The sequence below is a fragment of the Dipodomys merriami genome, unplaced genomic scaffold, assembly GCF_024711535.1.
Source record: "Dipodomys merriami isolate MVZ:Mamm:240054 unplaced genomic scaffold, mDipMer1.0.p SCAF_10, whole genome shotgun sequence".
NCBI classification, from domain to species: domain Eukaryota; kingdom Metazoa; phylum Chordata; class Mammalia; order Rodentia; family Heteromyidae; genus Dipodomys; species Dipodomys merriami.
This window is the reverse complement of record NW_027202271.1, coordinates 16008323-16017338: the sequence shown is the minus strand read 5'-3', so window position 1 is coordinate 16017338 and position 9016 is coordinate 16008323. Positions and strand designations below refer to the sequence as shown.

General features: G+C 41.6%; 1 long non-coding RNA gene across 2 annotated transcripts; it reads right to left on the bottom strand.

Moving 5' to 3' along the window:
* Window positions 1–957: 957 nt before the first annotated feature.
* Window positions 958–8814, bottom strand: LOC138836671 (uncharacterized). 2 transcript variants are annotated; one of them, XR_011374992.1, is made up of 5 exons: window positions 7482–8814; window positions 4952–5072; window positions 2434–2550; window positions 1410–1550; window positions 958–1305 (listed from the first exon to the last, which is right to left on the bottom strand). It is a non-coding gene; the product is annotated as an uncharacterized lncRNA (long non-coding RNA). The 2 variants fall into 2 exon arrangements; XR_011374995.1 differs by having other exon boundaries at window positions 4952–5069.
* Window positions 8815–9016: the final 202 nt, after the last annotated feature.

Below are 9016 nucleotides of genomic sequence, written 5' to 3'. Positions count from 1 at the left end.
ACTTTCCCTTCCTCTCATCTGGAAGAAATAGATACACCATGATGAGAGTTGGAAGACTTTTACTTCAAGCGAGGGAAAACTGCAGTATACTTTCTAAGCTCATGACAGCTAACGGAAGAATGTTGTTCTGAGGACAGAAATAACAAGCACTTTCCACATGGGGAAGGCTGGAACATCTCCATCCATCATAAGACAACATGCAATGGTCAGAACAAAAATGCTCCTTTTATCTCATCATTCATCTACTCACACATTTGCCATCAAGACAGAAACACAAGTTGGAGCTTCACCTGGTGGAGCAATCCTGGGACACAGAGACATATAGGACAAGGTCTACATGTTTCTCAACAAATCACTGTGGGAACCAGATATGATTTATGGCCATCACCAGAATGTGCTACCTAAGTCTAATATCCATTCTACTCTTGCAACACAGTGCAGCAAAACTCTGTCGCCATGAAGTCAGAGTGAAATCATTAGGTATTTCTAACTACAATTGAATCCTAGCCACAAATCCTAAGTTCCCAAAATCCCAGGACACATGAATACTGCCCATTCTCATCTTGAGAGGAATTTACATATTAGTAGTCACAAAACTGCCACAGATCTGCAGAATAAAGCATGCTTTGTAATACTGGTGGCAAAATATTCACTGCTCATTCTTGGGATGCTAGAAGTGAACCCATATTCCTAAAAATATCACATAATAGTCCACTTAACTCCAGTTAACCAGCAAAATGTCAGGCAGACTCAAGTGGTAAGGGGGAAAGTCTTGGGTAAAAACTCCCAGCAACAATGTCAGGACCTGAATTCAAATCCCAGTCCTCAATCTCTCTCTCCTGTGTCTCTCTCAGATACACACATACACATGCACATTCACACATACATACATACATGAGCAGGCAATAGTCAAAGCACAAATATGAAGAACCAGAAAAGGCAGAAACATTTGTGACATACAAATTTATTATAGTTATTACAATGTGACTTTTATAATCACAGCTTACTCCTAATAAAATGATTGATGGAAAGGAAATTGTTAAGTAATTAATAGTGCAGAGAATTTGTGGAGAGCCCAGATGATTTAAAGTGAGTCAGTCCTGCTCATTGTATAGCTGATTTGACTAAACACCAGTTAAGCTCACAAGATGGCTGGGGAGAAGATGGAAAGTCATTGTGGAATCTGAGGACCCATATTGTTGGTGGTGAAGTTCCAAGTTTCCTTAGAAGCCAACTTAAAATGACCAAAGTGGCGCTTGTCTTTAGTAAGACATATCCAAAAATGTGTGTGATGTGGAGTTCCATCTGAAAGAGGGACATAAAGGGAGGAAGTATATCAGGCTAGTTGTGGCAGTATAAAGGGTCCCCAACTGGGTCTCTCCAGGGAGTGGTATCAGGGAACACTGTACCTGGTCAGCTGATGGGTTGTATTGTTATCCCTTCCAGGATGAGCTTTATGGAGACTGACACCAGGACAGGAGTATCACGATCAATGGTGAGGCCAACAATGACATTCCATCCAGGAAGCCATGGACAATCCCAGCCCCGTCCTTGGGAAGAGAAGGACAAGATGACCGAAGTTTCCTTTGGCTGACACCTGTGACTTGAGGGAGAGTGCTGGCTGTGACCAAGTCTGACTCAACATACGTTCCTATGGAATCATTCTGCCTCATAATCCTGTGCTTAAGTTGCAGTCAAGGATGGGCCTCAGAGGCAACATACACCACCTTACTACACTGCAGCTGTCTTTGTTTGGTGGGTGTGGAGGGAGACTGCAGTGTTCTCAGGATGATAAAGCCTAAATCACATAACTGCCAGTTTCCTCAGAATTCAACTCTATCAATTCTGCTAGGTGACTGTTAATCAGTGTCAGATCTATGTGAGGTGAAAGACTAGGAATGCAAGAACAGCCTTTGGAGGTTTATATTCTCACAAAAGGCTTGAACTCAGGGCCTAGGCACTGGCCCTGAGTTTCTTTTGCTCATGGCTAATCCTCTACCACTTAAGCCACAGCACCACTTCTAGCTTTTTCTGTTGATGTGCTACTAAGGAAGGCTTCACAAATGCTAGGCATGCGTCTACCACTAAGGCACATTCCCAGCCCTCTCACATGAGATTTAAAATAAAGCTAGTGTAATGAAGTATTGGAATGAGGGGACTGTGGGACTTACAGGCAATAAAGAGGTCTCAGAGACAGTAACAAAACATTCCAAAGGGCAGCCTGTTATATGTAAAGTACCCCATGAGGGGTTCTGTAAGGCCCCCCAAAAATCAAAGGCATTCCTAGTTATGATGAGAGGAGAAAACATGTAGCCAAAGACACAAGGGAGCTTTCATCCAATTTGTACCTCCAATGCTGCTCCCAGGAGACAGGAGACAGGACAGAGTGAAGATTCTCATATTCTAAATAGTAACCCTGAATGCTGGACTCACCTTTTCTTTTTCACTACTATCTGCTGGCTCCACCTTAATCAAGGTATATGGCTAAGTGAAGAAGGATGACAAACTGCAAGTCCAATGAGCTAGAGTTGGAATCCATGCTTCCATGTTCTAGAAGACAAAAATTCCAAAATGAGGAAGAATATTCAAATTATTCAGGCAAAATACTCATGGAGGGCAGTTCCCACCTCAGATATAACTATTTCATTGCAACTCTGCTTAGAGTCACCATGACATAGTGAGCAGGGGAAGGGGATCCAACAGGTAGTGATCCTTGTATACACAGAGAGTGGTGACTATGTCTGTCCTGTGTTCTTGAGAAAAGCATAGGCTCTTCTACAAGCCAAAGAACCTACTCTGAAACCAGACATCATGGATAGTGCCCAGAGGGGCTGATATGTTAACTGAACTAATATACAGAAAGTCACCTGGGAGGAAAGGATGAAGAGGGAGGTGTCTTCCTAGCAGTGGTGCTTGGTAGAGACTAGCGCCAGGTACACCAGGTGGAGTTGTAAGGCTGGGGCGCATGGGAGGAATTGAAGGAAAGGCTGCAGCAGAAAGGACAGGCCTCAACACAGAGAGGAGACGACACTGACAAGGAGGATAGCTCCTTTTTAAGTCAGGGTGCTGGTCACTAAAGTAACTAATGAAGCCAAGCTGAGGAGGGACCCTGAATGGATTCCTCCTAATTAGGTCTGTCTATGCTGGGAAGGGAAAACAGTCATACCAACTCAGTTCAGGAAGGACATTTGGGAGGGAAGGAGATCTATGCCACACCAAAGAGGACTTTGGAATCTTGGACAATCAGGAAGGATTCAGGCAGCAACAGGGACTTGCATTCTTTCCCATGGACTTCACCCAGGGCCACACAGAAAGTTTCCATTACTAACCTTTAGCTACAATAAGCTGATATTTGAGAAGCAGTCACATGGCACTTAAGCCTGTGGCACCCAAGGCCTATACAACAAAAATAGCCTGCAAGCCTGAGGCTACAAGGAGGAAAACCAATTATCAGTTACATATATAGCTGCCTCTGCAGGAACCCCTCCCTTTTCAATTTGCAATTTGCAGTTTAAAATCACATAACTGAGTTGAGCCAAAACACATTTGAGAGCAATTACCTAGCCTGAGTCCAGCAATGGTAACTCAACATTGTAATTCTAGCTAATCAGGAAACTGAGATCTGAGGATCACAAGTTCAAAGCCACCCAACAAAAACATTCTGGAAGACTTTTATTTCTGATTAACCACCAAAAACCTGAAAAGGGAGATGGGGCTCAAGTGATAAGAGCACTAGCCCTGGCTCAGAAACCAAAAAATGCCTATAGCCTGAGTTCAATCCACAGGACAGATATTAAAATTTAAATAAGGATACAGGCAGACACATTGCAACAATGAGATGTACAAGATGTTATGTCAAAAAAATAAAAATTACAAATTTGGCCAGGGGTGGGGAGAGATGGGAAGAGATGTGAAGGGGAAACAAAAGGAGGAGGCAGCGAAGCTTGATAAGAAATGTACTCATTTCCTTGTGCATGTAATTGTTTTTGTTTTAATTGTGAAAATACTGTACAGAAGGGTTACAATTACATGGGCAAGGTCATGAGTACATTTCCTTTTTTAAAAAAATTTTATTGTGAAAATACCGTACAGAGGGGTTACAAATACTCATTGCGAGTGCATTTCTTATTAATCATTGTTGCCTCCTCCTTTGTTTCCCCTTCCCTTCAGTTTTCCATCTACACTCCCACCTCCAGCATCCCCCTTCCCCACCTCTCAACCTGGCCAAAGCTGTAAAGTTCATTTTTTGACAACGTCTTGTACAACTCATTGTTGCAATGGGTCCACCGGTATCCCTATTTAAACAATTTGCTTTTTCCCTTCCCCTCCACAAATTGTATCAACATCAAATATAGTGAAAACAGGGTTTAATCCACGGGGGAGGGACATACAAAGCAACAAAGAAATCATCTTATAAATATGTTAGAAGCAATCGCAAGAATGAAAAAAAAATTTGAATCCTTATCTTGGGGTTCATTTCGCCTAATACCAACCTATCTGACTGTTTCTGCTTGTCTCAGATATATACTAGTAATTGCAAATAAGAGAAACTATGGGATCTATGTTTCTTTGTTGACAATGTAATTGTAACCCCTCTGTATGGTATTTTCACAATAAAAATGAAAAAGAAAAACAATAATTAACCTCTGTGAAAAATAAATTCTGTACCTACATAGAAAGAATGACACCGCCCCATTTGTTAGGAAATGGAAAGACTTGGAAAAAATCATATTAAGTGCAGTAACCCAATTACAATATATACAAGAACACCACCAAAAAGAGAGAATAGGAATAAGAAATAACTCAAGTAAGCAGAAGACTGATCAATCAAATGAGTACAAGTATAGTAGACAGATCTTATGTCAAGGAGAACCACAGCAGCTATAGTGCAGGCCAATGGGCACTCTACTAGCCAGACTGCATGCTAAAGAATGCTGGGAATGATACATACCTTGCTTTAAACACATGGAATAGTGAGGCCCTGAGTACAAGGATTCATGCTAAGAAGAGCTGGAATAGTTGCATTCCTTGGTGAAGACAATTGGAGCTGACTCATGCCTTGCTGTCACCTGCTGAAAGAGATGCATTTCATAACACAAAGATATATAGTAAAATTTCACAAGTAGCCCCGCTGGCTAATGCCTGTAATCCTAGCTACTCAGGAGCCTGAGAGCTGAGGAGCAGGGTTCAAAGCCAGCAGGGGCAGGAAAGTCCATGAGACTTTGTCTGCAATAAACCACCAGAAAACCAGAAATGGCTCTGTGGTTTAAGTTGTAGAGCACTAGCCTTGATCCAATGAGCTGTGGCACAGAGCCCAGGTCCAGAGTTCAAGCCCCATGCCAACAAAAAATAAATAAATAAAGAGACCATGCTGAGATGAACTGGACTTGACATAGTCCTTGCTGAGTAGACATGGTGTTGACATACTCCATACTGAAAAATTCATTAAGACAAGTTCCACCGTGCAGAATGATTGAAGACATTGATTCCATCCTCAGCAGAGATGGAAGACATGCATTTGAAAATAAGGAATGAGGATGATTCCATGCTAAACATACCCGAATTTGACATTTTCTTCGTAAACAGACTTTGATAGATGATGTACTGGAGGACAGAGAGAGTAGTATTGTAGCCTATGCTGAATATACTGGGTGAGGAGTCCATGCGAAACAGATTTCAAGATAGTAAGCACAGCTCAAATAGATAGATTCCAGGACAAACACAGCTGCAGTATATGCCATGCTCAGGAGACTGGGTGATGATTCCATGATACAGAAACCTAGACTGCATATTTACCCTCCTAAAGAAGGGTAAGATGGACATGGTGGTTTCAATGCTAAGCAGATCTAGAACATATGCCTCCAATTCCCTGGAGAGCAGGAGCTGTTGAATTCAATGACACAGAGTAGATGCATTACTTGCTGAGCAACAGGAGATTGATGACAGGCTGTACACATATGGTGCTGACAATTTCTTCTCTAGGGTAAAGTCTGGAATAAGACCTGCAGCTCTATTTCTTGAACTCAAGGAAAGCTGGAAGAGATGCATTTCAGCCTGACAAGAACCAGATTACATACATGCAATTCAGAGGAGAGTAAGAGACGTTGCAATACACAATGATGCAAACTAGAGGAAAAACATCCCATGTTGAAGGGCCTGCAGTAAAAGATGAGGTCTTCAGGAAAGACATAGCAGAAACATTCCATATTGGGCCTTCAAATGCATATGCTCACTCATAACACACTTGGGGGAGACCTACTACAAGAAACGGTGCAGTCAAAGAATTCTATACATTATAGATATGCTGAGACTCATGACACCCTAAGAAGAACTAGGAAACGTGTATCTGATGCCTAGCAATATACCTAAGAGAGCTGGAATCAAAGACTTCCATTTGGACATAAGAAAGAGCACATGTTTACAAGGCAAAAGGAGATATAGGCCATAATGACAGAGCATTAGACAGCCAAGTGCATAGTGTTGGACTCTACAACCACTTTGCTCTACAGAACATGGAGAGACTTCATGCTACCCAGAGCTACAAGAATGGCACTCCATGATGAGACTTGGAGCACATCCATTTCATATAGAAGACAGTGTGAGGAAACACATTCCATGTTGTAGAGAAATGGAGAAGATTTAGTCTCTCTCTGCTGAGGAAAGTTGCATAAACATTCCCTGAGGCAGATAAAGAATACATGCATTGGATGCATTACATGAACAATCATATTCCACCCTTAGTAGAACTGGAGTTGACAGATCACATTTCTGAGGAGAGCTTAGGTACATGGACTCCATGCCAAGGTGTGCTATATTAGCCAGAAAAAAGGCTAGAGAATGCAAGAGCTGACAAGGGATGCTTTCAACACATGCCATGCTGAGAGACTCAGCTTCATCATGAGGCCCTCTAGATTAAGAGAGTTGAAGGCAATGCATTCCAAGCTAAGACGACTTGTATAAAACATATTCCAACTACAGAGTGCTGGATTAGAAACAGAGAATGAAGAGGAGAACTGCTCTACACATGAACTATGCTAAGGAGAAGTGAGGTACTCCATGCTGAGGAGAGATGGAGTAATGCTGTCCTAATGGAAAAGAGCAATGGATACACATTAAATGCTGAGTAGAGATAGAGAAGGAGCATTGCATTCTCAAAACAGCTGGAGTGGACACATTGCTCAGTGAAGGGAGCAGGATGATATGCATTCCAACTGGAGGAGACATGGAGAGACCTCAAGTCCTGTTGCAAATGACTGGAGTCACCATATTCCATCATATGGAGAAGTGACAGAGGCAGATTCTTTGTTGAAGTAGACTACAGCTTACACATTCTATAATAAGTACGAACACTGGAGATGGATTCCATGCTGAGGACTGTTAACAACTACCTGGTTGAGGAGGGCTACATTAGATTCATTCCAGTCTAAGTATCACTAGAGTAGACACCTTCCACCACAACGACAGCTGGAGATGATACTTACCTTCTAAGTAGAACGGCACTAAATGCTTTCCATGCTGCCAACAGTGAGAATACATTCATTCTTTCTTGAGGATAGATACTATAGACATACATCATGATGAATGAACACGAGAATATAATGTCCATATAACAGACAGACTGAAAGGATCAATTTCGGGCTCTGAGCAAAGAGGGAAAAGATTCAATTTTGCTTGAGGATACAGGAAGTAGATGGTTCCATGTAAATCAAAGCTTATTTTAAATAAATGCTTACCTTCTAAGGAGAGCTGCCAAGGAGAATAGGAGCAAATGCCTCCTATGCTGAAGAGAGTGGGAGATACTTACTTGAAAATGAATTCTCTAAGAAAACATTACCTTCGAGCAGAGAGATGGAATCCATGCTAGCCAGGCTGGGGAAAACTTGAACACACCCACATCCTGCTCTAGATGAGGAGCAGACACATCCCATAATAAGAAAAATTAGAGTAGATTTATTCCTTGCTGCAGTGAACAAATGGAGATGGACTTCCGTCTCTACAAATGTGGTCTTGACATCACCCATTCTCATGAAAACTTCAATAAATTGAATCCTTTTTAAGAGTACGGAAAGTGATATAGTTTACACTGTGAACTGGAGTAGGCACATTTCATGCTGAGAGGTGCTGCAGCATAAAAATTCCACATGAGGAAGACTGGTGGAGCCCCATTCAGCTGAGACATCCAGCAGGCCAAACTTTTCATGCCATAGAGGAGGCACATACTATACTAAGGCGACTTGACCCAAACCTGAATAAGACATATTCCAAGTATCCAGAAATGGAGAAAACATATTCTTCATGACCCAAAACAGAGCACACGCAAAACAGGGGAAGCCATATTGAACATAAACAAAAGTGGAGGTGACATCTTCGACATGCCCAAATGGGAGAAGACGACTTTCACGTAAGCAAAACTGGAGTGATACATTGTCCACTGCTCAAAAACTGTAAGAGATATATTCCACATGCCCAAAACAGGAGGAGATGGATTCCACATGCAAATTTTAGAGGAGATAGCTTCAATATATCCAAATTGAAGGAGACATATTCCACTGGCCCAAATCTGGAGGTGACATCTTTAATGTGCCCAAAATTTGAGGGGGTATTTTGCACAACACTGGATTGGATGTCATCCACATACCCAAAACAAGAGGAGATATCTTCCACACACCAAAATTTCAAGGTGACAATTTCCATATTTCAAAAACCTGAAGAAACATATTCCACAGGCCCCAAACTGAAGCACATGTATTTCACATGCTGAAAACTATAGGAAGATATATCCCATGTCACATAATTTACATCCCCAAATTGAAGAAAATAGGCTCCACATGCTGAAAACTGGAGGAGACCTCTTCAACATTTTGAAAATTTTTAGAGATATTGTGCAAATGAACAACACTGATTAGGATAACTTCCACATGTCAAAAAAGGAGGAGGTATAATCCACACACCAAAATTTCCAGAAGATATACTGTAGAACACATATTCCACATTTCCAATATTGGAGGTAATATAC